This window comes from Parasteatoda tepidariorum, chromosome 1 (assembly GCF_043381705.1).
Source record: "Parasteatoda tepidariorum isolate YZ-2023 chromosome 1, CAS_Ptep_4.0, whole genome shotgun sequence".
NCBI lineage: Eukaryota > Metazoa > Arthropoda > Arachnida > Araneae > Theridiidae > Parasteatoda > Parasteatoda tepidariorum.
This window is the reverse complement of record NC_092204.1, coordinates 2058332-2068762: the sequence shown is the minus strand read 5'-3', so window position 1 is coordinate 2068762 and position 10431 is coordinate 2058332. Positions and strand designations below refer to the sequence as shown.

At 25.2% G+C, this 10431-nt stretch overlaps 1 protein-coding gene across 1 annotated transcript in view; it reads right to left on the bottom strand.

Moving 5' to 3' along the window:
* Positions 1–10179, bottom strand: part of LOC107451361 (citron Rho-interacting kinase-like) — a 26772-nt gene extending 16593 nt beyond the window's left edge. Inside the window, exons 1-5 of the mRNA XM_043055380.2 lie at positions 9962–10179; positions 9045–9159; positions 5843–5919; positions 3528–3630; positions 2918–3043 (exon numbers count right to left, since the gene is read on the bottom strand). The gene's annotated coding sequence lies outside the window, so the exon portion shown is untranslated. The remainder of the gene's footprint in view (positions 1–2917; positions 3044–3527; positions 3631–5842; positions 5920–9044; positions 9160–9961) is intronic.
* Between the last annotated feature and the right edge of the window lie 252 nt (positions 10180–10431).

Sequence of the window (10431 nt, the reverse complement as noted above, 5' to 3'; positions counted from 1 at the left end):
GAAAGAGTAAAAAATCTGATGAAATAATTAGTTGAATAATTCTGCGAATCACACGTGGCCAAGTAATTAAAAATTTAATTTCAAATTAAAGATGTTAGGACAACATAAGATACTGAGATATTTTAAGACGATTTTGACGTATTCGGCAGCTCTTAGATTGCATTTTTTTTATTTAATTATTATTCATTTAATTTTTTATTTATTCTTTTGCAATTTAGTATCAAATTTACGATAGCAAAATTATATTTTAATTTTTGCTTACTAACTTCGTAATATTTTATTATTTAAAAACGGCTCGTGGTCCTAATAAAACAATAGACCAAATTTGATTATTTGTCATCATAAGAGGTATGCACTGTGCAATATATGATAAAATGCATGAAAGGAGGACTTCATATCAGAGATTAAAATTATAAAATTTGTGGAAAAATTCATAAATTCGCAATAGAGTGATGCAAAAATTTCTGTAAAATATTCCGAACAAATTTCTCCCGACAAAAAAAAAACTAGTTTATATTTACAAACTTACAAAAGCTATTGTAGATGCGAAAGGAAACTACTAAATGCTAATTTAATGAAAAATTAGAATAATTACTAAAACAGATTTTTTTTTTTTTTTAAAAGTGTACAATGGCTTATGTGGGATAAAGTTTTTGTCACTTTTTGATGATTGATTTCTTCAAAATAAACTTTTCCTTTGTTTTTAAAATATTCCATACAGTTTTGTTAAGATTAGAATACATTTTTTAATATTAAATATCCATTCTGAAATATTCAATTTAATTAATGGATAGTCTTATTTCATTGAAAGTCATAAATGTACGAACACTTTTGCTTGTGAGTCACTGTAATTACATTTCAATATAAAGTTGTACTGTATACTACATTATACTGTATTTTATCTTACCAGTATTTTAATAAAATTCACTGATAACATTTTCTTTAAACCAATATCTCAAGACAAATTTTTAAATAATGTTGTTCTGAATTAGCATTTTTATTTCCAGAGATTCAAAATACAAAAATAAATGTCACAAATGTAAAATTGTCTAATTTTTTGTTCTATATTCCTCTATGGAAGAAAAAAAATAGATAAAATTCCTTAAATTTTATACTTTTTTGATTCTTTTTCTTATTTGAAATTAAAACATTTACAGAGTTCCAATCTAAACACAGTTTTTTTAGTTTAGTATAGTTAATTGTTTTTGTTTTAACAACAAGAATCTTGTACAGCACAGAACTAAAACAAATAAGTTTCGTTTTTCTTCTTCCGACTAAACACATATGAATAATAAAAATTATATTTTATGTTTATACATCATTTTTTATGATTCCTATACATTCCTTAGTCTTTGTCAGCTTTTGACTGATAACTATACAATTCAAATTTTGAATTAAAAATCAAATATTTATCAACAAGCAGTAAAATTAAATATTAATATATAGTTAGTTCTAAAAAAATCTTTCTTTTTTAAATTAAAATATGTCATAAAGGTCAAAATGAAATAGAAAAAATTAGCATTAATGTAACAATTTGTAGACAAACATTGATGTTAACTGTAAAAAACTGATTTGTTGGTTTGGTGAAAAAAAAGAATTTACAGATTTCTTTGAATGGGAGTACAAAAGCTTTCAGAGAAAGAGTGCAATATAAAATTTATTATTAATTACACCCAACTAATTTTTGGATATTTTTATAAAGTTAAAAATGCAAAAACATTTTGACTCATTTTGTCAAAATAGAAAAAAATTACCACTAAAGCATCGAAACAAACTTGAGCCATAAATGGCTCAAGTTTGCTCACGGACAGAATTTAAAAATAGAAGCAAATATCCTAACCCCTTCTTCCACGTCCACCACAATCTTTGCGTTTCCTAAATTGCGCAGTTGCATAGTCTCCATAGAGATCAAAGATTACTACATTTGTTTAGCAACTATGGGAGAATTTTATGTGGCATTCTAGTTTAACAGGGTTATAATAGAAAAAATTTTGATACAAGCAAAGTATAGCTAAGTTGATAACATTTTAACTGTTTGGAGACACATTTCCATCTAAAAAATGTGGGTATAATGGATGAAATAATTTAAATTAAGAAAATTAGTAAATAATGTAAATTAGTGAAATTGAAAAAATATCTGAGAAAAAAATTTCCAGCTTTTCTTTAAAATTCCCTGATTTTTCCAGGCTTTTATCCAAATTTCCCTGATTTTTCCAGGTTTTTTCCAACATAAAAAAATTCCCTGATAATTCCAGGTTTTCGAGGTGGGTGGCCACCCTGATAATCCTAGAAATAGCCTATTTTTCGTACCAAATTATATCAGATAAATTTAGTAATTGTAATTCTAGATTTGGAAAAAGAAAAAATGGAAACAAAAGATTAAATTTCTTGAGCTCTAATGACTTTCAACAGCAAGGTCAAATAGTGGAGTGCAGAAGTATGTGAATACCNACCAAATTATATCAAAGGAATTTAGTAATTGTAATTCTAGATTTGAAAAAGAAAAAATGGAAACAAAAGATTAAATTTCTTGAGTTCTAATGACTTTCAACAGCAAGGTCAAATGGTGGAGTACAGAAATATGTGAATACCTGGGCCAAATGCTTCTAGTACATGCTTTTAAATAAAGGATTACAATAATTTGGAGGAGGCAAAAAAAAAACTTATTTATTCATTGTTTGAATTCTTATTTTAAATTAAATTTTATGTATGGAAGCAGAATCTTTCATTTGTAGAAATTTATTACTTCAAACCAAAATTTCTCCAATTTTCTTAAATATAAAAGTATTTAAATTTAAAGAGTGAAAACTTAATTTTAAAATTTGAAAGATTTTTTTATGACATATTTAGTTTAAAAAAGTATTTACTTAACTAAAAATTTAATTTCCTGGGAAATGTATATTAGTAATTTGGAAACAGATATAAGATTGGTATACTTACCAATCTTAAAGTCAACTAGATGCCTCCTTTGTCTGAGACAAGTACCCCTTCTCTGCATGCTAATGAGGTTATAATTAGTCAGCATCTTTAAAGTAGTGGTCCCCTAAAGAATGAATATTCTTTTTAAAAATGCAACAATTAGATCTAGAAATAAAGTTTTAAAAATATGATTTTTTAGAAAATTTATTGTTTATAAAAAAAATTTCTTCCAAATTTGTAATTTAAAATGTCTGTTTAAGAATGTCATTAAAATTTTTATAAATTATAGTTTAAAATGTTTCAAATACTAGGAGGCTTCGCCCCCTGCTCGCTCACCAACCCCTGGAACTGCTTTCACAGTTCATTTCGGATTAATGACCGTTAGACAATGCCAACCTTCATCTATCAAAAGTTATCATAAGATTAAATTAAGTTGGCATGTCTTATATTGGCAGTCGAGTGTATAAAAACTGCTAACAGTAATTTATCTTCAGTAACTTGAGTTTAAAAACACATTAATCAAAAAAATATGAGTATGCAAATGGAAATAAAACATTCAAAACATTGTAAATATAGTTAATCATAAATAAATTGCAACAAATTTTTACCTGAGATGACTGTAACTGGTAGAGTAAAAAGCAAATGTTTAAAATCATCAGATGATGGTTTTAGTGTTTTATCATCCAAATCGTAAACTAAGACTTTATTTTCCTGAAAATGAACAACCACATTAGAAAAATACATGAATAAAGTCATATTATTCAGCCATCAGGAGGTGACATGTGTGACATATGCAGGCTTCGGATTGGGCCAAGGAAAATCAGTCAGATTTGGGGAAAACATTTTTCAAAATATTAAAACACAATCATTTACTTTCTTTGAAAGAGTACACATATACCAGCCCACTTATAAAAAAGGCAAAGGGCAAACTAAAGAAAGTATCATTTGCTTATAAAAGCAAATTTTATTATCAAAAAAAAATATTTTTTTCTTATTTTTTTATGAAGTTTTAAGACTATCCAGCATAATTTTATCAATACTAGTTTCAAATCAATGCATGGAAAAGTTTTGTAGTTCTGTTGCTTTAAGAACCAGTAGAATTTATATTCCTGCATAAAAATATGTAATTAGCGTTTTTAATTGAGTTCAAGATTTCCTGAATCAAATAATCCTAAATTAAGGTGTCAACAAACTCGAATTGAAAAGACGGTGAATATATCATTTTCAATACTGTACACAAGTGATTTTAGTGGATGATCCCTCAAATGATTATTTAAAATTCTATGATACTGCATTCATGATTGAAATCTATAAAATCACATGAGACTATTCAATTGTGAAATTATAAGTTCACCCTAAAGATCTGTTACTGCATTAGCGTAAAATAATAACCATGCATATGATCCCTGAATTCATCGGCATAAAAATTTGATAATTTAAAATTTTTAATTTAGTTTCTTCTTCATAACAAATGATTGAATTCCCAAATCGGTTTAAGCAATAAATCATATGGGTAAGGTTATATTTTTGAATATAATTAAAAAAGTTGTTTGATATATTTTACTGCTGGTGAATTTTACAAATTTCATTGATAGTTGAGAATGTTTTCAAATAGGCTTGCTGCTATGTATGGCATTACTTTAAAACAAATGGAAACAATTTTTCTGATGGGTATTAAAAAAAAGAAGGCATTGATGAATAAAAAGTATAATGGACCAAGCCAGGAGAGTGGGAGAAAATAAAGCTAAGATTCAGCTAAAACCTCAATGGGCAGAAATGCTACAATCAACTATTACTATTAAAAAGGGATTACAAACAGAAAAAAAATAAAAGCATACTACTGGATTTTTATCTGACACTAAAATATGAAAAATGTTATAAACATTTAACATCACGGTACACAAAGCAATGAAAAATCACAAAATTTTATGCTAAAATAAACCGAACACATATTAGAACAAGTCATTATTTTAATTGATGTTGTACTTTCTTTTTTAAGCACTTTATTTAAAAGCCAAAAGGTCACAATACATAAGCTTTTTACTCAAAAATATTTAAAAAATCAAAAGCTGAAAATTTGCAAGACAATTTTATATATTTTACAAATTTTAGTATTGTTTGCAGCAGAAATGGAATAAAATTTCACGAAAACCATGTGTAAAAAAACACTTGGCAATAAGAAAATTTGAAATTTTCAAAGCAGATATTATAATTGCATATTCTATATAAACGAATTTCAATAGTATCTAAATATCTTTTGCTTAGAATTTATTCCTGGTAAGTTTATCTTTATTATCCAGAAATAAAATTTGTTTCACATATTAAAAAAAGCAAAACTTTTCCAACCTGACCAACCTGCCTATTTTGTTTATTCACTAAAGTCAGATTTATCTTTGAGTCTATTCTTAATTCTTCATTAATTGTCGAAAGAAAACTTCTTAAAAGTTTTCAATGCTGTTATGTTTTATATTAGAATTTCCATTAATAGGTATAATTGTCCTAAAAGCCAACCTTGAATGGATTCCAAGAGAAAAATTCAAAGGGATTTTGTAAAATACAGGTTTATAAACATAATAAGAGATTTAAAAATGTTGAAATGAAAGTCATATTAAATTTTCAAAATTGCATAGATGTTTTTGTGTACTGATACTTCAAGATTTTATGATTCAGATATTTATTAATAGTATACATATTTCAGACATCAAACAAAATATACATGTGCTTGTTTTTTTTAAAAAAAAAAAAACAGTTTAATAATAAATGTACTTATCTACAAATATTGGTGTTTGGACAAATGACAGTCTTAAGTCCCTTACTCGGAGATAAATTCTTAAAATGCACAAAAACGAAGGAAAATGTAATGCAAGAAAATGAATGACTCCATTATATTATACACAGCAATAATTAGATTTAAAAAAATTACCTTTTACCACATAAGCTTTCACATCTATGTACAATTTTTCTTAAAACAGTTTCGTCAGTTCCAATACACAAAGAATTCTAAAATAAATATAAAATTTTAATATCACATGAAAAGTTAAAATTGCAATCATTTAACAATATGATATTTTTACTTAATTGCTCACAGTGTCTAATATGCTTCAAAACTTTAATAGTATCAATACTGCCTTCAGGAAATACTTTTATTATTCCAATTGAAGTGAGATTGTGAGAAGTTGACCAACGCAATAACAAGAAGGTATCTTTAAAAAATTATATTTAAACTATTAAAATGTAGTTGTTGTCAAAATCAATATAAGTGAAAACTATTGAAACAAGAATCAACAACGAATTTACATATATTTAGTTTTAAAACCGCCGTTAAACGACCGACCCAATTTTGAGCTTACGGCTACCAATGCTCAACGCCATAGTCTTGTAATTTTGAACCCAATCCAGAAGACAAGGAAACTTCAAGATCAAGTAATGGGAGAAATTTTGGGAGAATTTACCTCATTGGAAGGCAAACGCTCTATCCCCTGACCAACCACGATTCTTACAAATATTTATACCACATTAAACATAAAAATGAAATCTTCCACAAAATGCCGTACAGTTAGCAATTATGCATTACATATGAGGAAAATCAGAAATTGTAACCTTTATTAAAGATCCTTGTGAAAAAACACATTTTTTTTAGTATTAGTATCATCCTCTGTCTTATACATAAGGTGTACGTGTACATCGTGTTGTAGATAAATATATTTTTGTTACTTACCCCTCAACTAATCATTTAACTTTTAAGTAGTTTTCCTTTTTAAGTAAACGATATATTATAAGTAAAATACAAAACATATTTGGCCCTGTTTTTACGTAGCTATCATACATATGGTTATAGTCATATTTAAATATCTTTGAACAGTAACTGACATAGATGAATAGACTCCAGAAAATATCTTAAAAAAGCTGTTCCAGAGATGGTGTTTCGCAAAATCCCAGGATTCCGCAGAAAAGTCCCAGGGGCACCGAAAAATAAACATTTCATCAAAACGATTTAAGATTTTTGAAATTTGTAAATATACATTTAAATCCAATAAACAATCCATTATCTATTTAATATTTAGGTTATTCTTACAAAATTGTATAAATAAAATGTCAGTGAAAAAGAAATGCTTTCTCAAGAATATTTATTTCCAATTACAACATATTAAATAAATGATGAGAAATATTAACATTTATAAAAATATTTGCAGTAATATTTCTCATCAAACTTTTCAAAATTCTACAATAAAGAAATGTGTTTCTTTAGCAACCATTCTAAACATTTATATTTATTCAATGATCATTATTCATTTTTATTTAAAAACAAAACTATAATTTAGCTAATTTTATTCGTTTTAATCTAATTAATACACTAAACAAATTCAGAGCTAGACTATAACACGGCAAATTCAAATTATTATTGACATGAAAATAAAGAGTTTTATATCTTAAAATAATAAAAATTCAAAATATTAAAAAATATAGCTTCAAATTTATCACTAGTTTTGGGGATTTTTTTAAAGTTCATTTAACAACTAAGTGAACTTGAATAAAACAAAACAAAAGGGAAAATTAGGAAAATCTAACAAATTATTAATGATTTTACTTAAAATTAGTTGGAAAAATTTAAAAATGGGATAAGTTTTTGTTAGGTAATAAATAATTATGAAAAAAATTGTTTAATAAATAACAATAAAAGTACAGAACTCTATTATATTATAACCATAATTTTAATTGCATCTTTTTTTAACATTTGGAAAAGAATCTAATGGCTGACATAATAGTTGTCATAGATGAACTACTCTCACATAAGTTTAAAACTCTGACAGAAAGAAATACAAAAATAAATAAAAAATATTATAATTATAAACTTTCATATATTTTATTAATGTATTTGAATGCTACTTTATTACAAATTCAGAAAGCCTGTTTTTCTGCTGTTTTGGTTCATTTCTTAAAAAAAAATTTAAAATAATACTTTCTGCTTTAAATTTAAAGTAATTAAGCTATAATAAAATGTAATCATGAAAACTTTTTCAATTATTAAATAATATTAATAATAATCAAAAAAAAAATCTTCCAAAACATGCCAACATGGTAAAAAAAAGAATAACTAAAGATTTTTAATTTGCTTATACATTATTAGCAACAAAAAAAAAATTTTAATATCAAAATGTTAGTTTATTAATAAATATAAACAAATGAATTAAAATGAGGGAAGGGTATATTTTAGTACTAAGTTAAAAATAAATAAAGAATAAATTATTTTTAAGAGATTAATTTTAACATGATGAGGCCTTAAACATTACAATGCTCATAATATATATTACTGCATTGAATTAAATAATATACATAGAAAATATTTTATATAATTTGTGAATATTTTTCAATAATTTCGAATTATTCTCTTTTATGTACAGCAGCTATGTATAGTGCATTACACTTGGAAAATTTTAAATTCTAATTCCATACCTACAATTAAAATTTATTAAAATTATTAAATTAATTATTTAATTGACATCAAATTAAAATTATTTAAAAAGAAAAAAAATTGGAAAAGTAAACAAAAAAATAAACTGTAAAATTCAGAAAAGTACCACACTTCCATTAATGCTTTTGATTGAGGTAAGCATAATCATTATTAAGTAATGTATTATGTAACAACATTATAAACAGATAAACTTTTTATCTCAACGCAATCTATAGTTACATTTTTTATTAGTCATGGTCGGTATTATTTTAAGAATTTTTGAGGCATCATGCTTTAACTTTACTCACATAAATTTATTTTTAAATATATTTTTGCAGAAGAGCAATCATACATTAACATTCAAAAATGACAAGTCACACATTTATTTAAAGTAACTTAGACTCACAATAATAATTAAACTCAAGTATTAAAAGATTTTAATGAAAAAATTGACTATTTTCCATTTAGGTATATTGAAATTAAGTATTTTTATAATAGAAAATTAAGTTTTTTAAAAGATTTTCTCTTAAAAAAACCAAGCTTGGTTAAAAAAAGGTTTAAATAAACAGTGGTTTAAAAAAGTCAGCCCTGTACAAGCTTATTGAAGATAAAATTTAGAAGATAATAAAACAGTTTAAAAGTATAATAAATCATTATAGAAAAAAAAACTTACCACCATGTTCACCATTATATAGATGAGAAATCTACACCAATTTGTCTCCATCCAAGTCCTTAACAGAACAATGATTCAGCAGCTTTCGAGTTATAGTTGATAAATCCATTGGTTGCTGCAAATGAAAATAAGTACTTAAATTAATATCACCAATATTAAGAAAACGTAAATAAATTCTATGAACATTAAAAGTTTATATATCTGACTATGATGTGGACTTTATGTTACATTCAACAAAATTCTGAAAATATTATTCCCTTTTACGTTTTGAAGGAACCACCAGCAGCTGTGTACAGTGCAAAAAAAAAGTAAATGTGAACACACTGAACAACTTTTGATCTGATTTTTCACATACATGGACTATTATATAGGTTCTTAACAAAACAATTTTTAAACATTATATCCTGATTTTTTAAGCTAAATAGAGATTCTTAGAGCTTTCAAGTTTTTCTCTAAAGGGTATAAACCATGAAAAAACAGAATTTTATTTTGATTAAAAATAGTAAAAGACTAACAATAACCATGAAAGTATTAAGAAAAAAAGCTTAAAATAAAAGGAATATCACGAAGTTTTTTTCACTTACTATAATTAAATTAGCATTTATACAGTTTTAATAGCTCTTACTTAATAACTATCACTAAAAATCTACCCTGATACAGATATTTACAGAGCATATTTGCAGAAATATCTTCATGATTCCAAATCAGTCAGTGAACTATAGATACAATGGAACTATACATTATTATTGTTTAATTTAACACATACATTAAACAAAAATTGCAAAAATAAGGTACTTATAAATCTTAATAATTTTAATTAAATTTGAATTGCATATGATATTCAGAAAATGTGAAATAAATCCTTATAAAACTTTATAATTGTACTATAATAACTGGAAGAAAAAAAATTTCTTTACTTTTCGCTCTTTGTGGTGCTCTTATAATTTTGATTAGAAACCAGTTTAGTTTATAATAATTAGCAGATGCTGAGATAACTCACAACTTCCAGTGGGAGCTGGAAGATTTCTGCAATTAGAAAAACTACTACCATTAAATTTGATATTAAACTTATGAGCAGCTAATCAGCAGCTCTGAACAAATTTTGAATTTTTTAGTTTGCTATAATTATCAATCCATCAATCAATATATTTTGTTAACTTCTACTTCAATTTATAGATAATATAGTGCAACATGTAAACATTTACTTCAACTTTTACCTTTGAATAAGTACTGTAACTTCGATCTTCAGTATGATGTAAACAAGATGTAATTCAATAAACTTAGCTATAATGTTATCTTCTTTAATCATTCTAATTTATGATATCCAACATCATAACAAATTGGACATTAAATATTGTTTACATAGCACACCTCACATCTAAAACCA